Raw genomic sequence first — 3,707 nt, 5'->3', positions numbered from 1 at the left:
TGAATTGCATGTTGTTGTTTTTTTACGGCCAACACTGTCAGATTCTACTGTTCCGTCAACTTCTCCATATTTTCAATGCAGAGTTGATTCTGTTTGGCCAGCAGAGCCTGTATGACCACAGAACACAAGGCCCCCCCCCCCCCCCGCGCGCGTGTGTTTCATAACCAAGCGTTCACGCAGGGAGGATTTAAAAACAGTGCCGTCTTTTTTTTGTTTGTTTGTCTCTCGATTTTAGTCTGGAACTTGTTCTGCCGCGGTCAGTTAGCCGCCGGGGTCCCGGTTTCAGCCGGTTAGCGGCGGTGACCTCGAGGCTGATCCTGGAACGTGGAGGAGAAGCTCAGGCCGTCTGGGGAGGAGAGCGGATCTAACTGACTGTTGTGAACACGGCGTCTTGCTCTCTGTTTGTCTCTCTCTCTCTCTCTCTCTCTCTCTCTGTCAAGAAGGCAGGAAGGCAGATCCCCGGCTGAGACCGCACCACATGCGTCACGACATTAACAGTATAATGACCGACACCACGCTCGTAGAAGAGAAACGGTCCGATGTCTGGCGACAAAAGGCATTTGTTTAAAAAAAAGTGTGAATACATGTGTGTAGGCCTGTGTGTATGTAGGCCTGTGTGTGTGTAGGCCTGTGTGTATGTAGGCCTGTGTGTGTGTAGGCCTGTGTGTGTGTAGGCCTGTGTGTGTGTAGGCCTGTGTGTATGTAGGCCTGTGTGTGCGCGCGTGCATCTAAATTTAAGGTAGCGGTTAGGATGTTGTGGTTTGCGTGCAGGTGGTCACTATTGTGTGATGAGAAAGGGGGGGGGGGAGAGGGGGGGGGGTGTAAAGAGATGTTATATCTATTGTGTGATGAGAAGGGGGGGGGGGAGAGGGGGGGGGTGTAAAGAGATGTTATATCTATTGTGTGATGAGAAGGGGGGAGGGGGGGGGTGGTGTAAAGAGATGTTATATCTATTGTGTGATGAGAGGGGGGGGGGTGTATAGAGATGTTATATCTATTGTGTGATGAGAGGGGGGGGTGTATAGAGATGTTATATCTATTGTGTGATGAGAGGGGGGGGGTGTATAGAGATGTTATATCTATTGTGTGATGAGAGGGGGGGGGTGTATAGAGATGTTATATCTATTGTGTGATGAGAAGGGGGGGGGGGGTGTATAGAGATGTTATTATATCGTGTGACGGGAAGGCGGGGCGCTGGGGTGTAAAGAAATGTTATTTGCACAGCATTCAGAGAATGCAGCCCTTTGGTTTTTGTGTTTGTAATTTTTATTTCTTAAGAAAAAAGAGAGAGAAAAAAAGCACTACTTATATAAAGATATATATATATATATATATATATATATATATATATATATATATATATATACATACATACATATATATATACCCGAAGGAATGAATGTCAGAAATGTTTAAATTATTACAAACGACACGTTTGCCCCCCCCCCCCCCCCCCCCCCCCCCATCTTTTCTGTGACACCCTGAGAATGTTTTTTTTTTTTATTACCATCATTACCATTATTTTGTATAATACTTATAATATTAACCCTTTTTGTAACCTAACCCTCGTGGTCACAGAGCTGTAGGGGCCGTGCTGTGCTGCTGGCATAGAGACCTGCTTCCTTTCTCTCCTTTGTACAAAGACTATAATAAGCTATAGATGCAGTACTGTAGTGAGCTTGCATGGCAACGAGAAAAGAATAATAACATATGTATTGTTTTCTTCTATTATTTGTGCCATGAAGACGTAAGCAATAATTAAAAAAAAATTAAAATAATAATAAATAAAATAAAATTTGCGTTCTACAGAGAGCTGTACCATGTGAGCTGTCGGGCCTTGTCTATGTGCAGCATGTAGGCGCGCGAGCGTCTGCCTGTCGCAGTGGTTAATGTCTGATCTATATAGGGAGGTGGAGGCTGACGTCACTTTAGTTTCCCCGCGCGGTCCACCCGTATAGGGATTTATCATTGGGAAGATTTATTATCGGCTATTGTAATAATTCTGCCTCGTGAACATTGGCAAGCTTTCCATTTTTTGCACAAAATGAGTGCCCTTCTATCACTAACATTATTTTTTAAGCATTTTTGGTTGAAATAAAGTTAGTTAAAAGGTTGTTTAATTTGTCTTTAAAAAGTAACTACACTTACCAGTAGAACGCCTGTCGTTCAGTGCTGTCGCCTAACACACGTCGCGGCCATTGTTGTAGTTCCTCAGTGAGAGCGAAAACATAAATGTTATTTTGCTACTTTTATGATTAATTGCGAATTGCTTCATGTTGAGCTATAGATTGTGGATGAATACACACAGAAAGGTACCACCGTGCCAATGTTCACGCTTTATTTGTTGTAAACGAGACGATTTAGAAATGTGTCCATTGGAAAATACATTGCGATTTCAAGAAGGGTGCACCGCGCGGGAAACAGCAATGATGTCACCACTACACCTCCCTATAGAGGTTCTAGACGCTGCTCTTCTTCTTTGGTTTGTTTTTTTTACTAGCAGACTTGCCCTCAAACACACACAGAGACACCTGCTGCCCACCACCACAACTCACCGCTCTGTCCTTTCTTTCCACCACTGTTGCTGTTGCACAATGGATTCAGGTGTTTTTAGTGGCTTTTGCTAAAAAAAAAAAAAAAAATGAAATAATACAGATTTGCGAGTGCGTTGAGAATGAAGCCAACGATGAAAGCATTATATTTATAAAAAAAAAAACATTCCAGTTATAATCATTATTAAAGGAACCTCCCCCCCCCCCCATAAAGCGAAAAAAAAACGACTTCCGTGTCCGTTTCTAAGGGCTTTTTCTTTTGTGTTTCTCTTTCATCCTGGATTAATTTTGTGAGACTTGTTTTGCATTGTGCCTGCAGCAAGAGTGGTAAAAAAAAAAAAAAAAAAAAAACGCAGGGTTCATCGGTCGTACACGTTGTAAGTGATACCTTTGTCCCTGTACGTGTACGCTCCACCACGGACACACACACACACACATCCAACAGGTCGCTTCACAGACCTTTTGGCCCGGGAACTCGGAGCAGGAAAGCATCCCAAGATGTTTCCGAGATTGAACCACGCGCCTGCGTTTCTTTTCCTTCATCGAAAAGTACAGAATATACGCCGTATATATATATTCACAGATTTACATAATGTACAGTACAGTGTAACGGTTTCCCCCAAAGCGGCAGCGTTTAAGATAATCGGAATTCCGATTGGATGTAAAGATGACCTTTTCGCTGCGAGTTGTTTGTTTTGCGTGTGAAGGATGAAGGAAAAGAGATGTGAGCAGCAGGACGAGCCGTAGAGGACAGCGCCCCCTAGAGGACGCCGTGCAGCCCCTCCGGGCCGAGGGCTCATTACTCTGGAGAGAAGAGAGTTTCAAACTCTTGTTTTCTGTGGAAATGGTAAACTCTCTCTCTCACAACACACACAAATTACAGTGAGTGAAATTGCAATCCCTGATGTTGCAGCAAGTCTGTGTAGAAAGTCCGTGTGACATCGTTGATGATGCGTTCTGCTATAAATTCCTTAGTCCTGCAGGGGGGGGGGGGGGGGGGGGGGGGGGGAAGCATCAGCTGATCAACACCCTCCCCGTCGCCCGAGGTCTATCTGTAGAGCTGAGCTTTATGACATCACTATACTGTATGTATGTATCTATAAATGTTTTCTTCTTTTGTGAATGCTTTACCGTTTTTTTTTTTTTGTTTCTTTC

At 43.9% G+C, this 3,707-nt stretch overlaps 1 protein-coding gene across 1 annotated transcript in view; it reads left to right on the top strand.

Annotated features, from left to right (window-relative positions):
- The window catches only part of fam13b (family with sequence similarity 13 member B), a gene marked incomplete at its 5' end in the record, with an annotated part of 152,906 nt that extends 152,128 nt beyond the window's left edge, over positions 1-778 (top strand). The window contains 1 exon segment of the mRNA XM_084332495.1: positions 1-778. This exon segment is cut by the window's left edge and continues 2,244 nt beyond it.
- Positions 779-3,707: the final 2,929 nt, after the last annotated feature.

The sequence above is a fragment of the Notolepis coatsorum genome (genome assembly GCF_963971535.1).
Source record: "Notolepis coatsorum genome assembly, chromosome: 16".
Classification (NCBI taxonomy): Eukaryota; Metazoa; Chordata; class Actinopteri; order Aulopiformes; family Paralepididae; genus Notolepis; species Notolepis coatsorum.
This window is presented reverse-complemented; position numbering and strand designations above follow the sequence as displayed.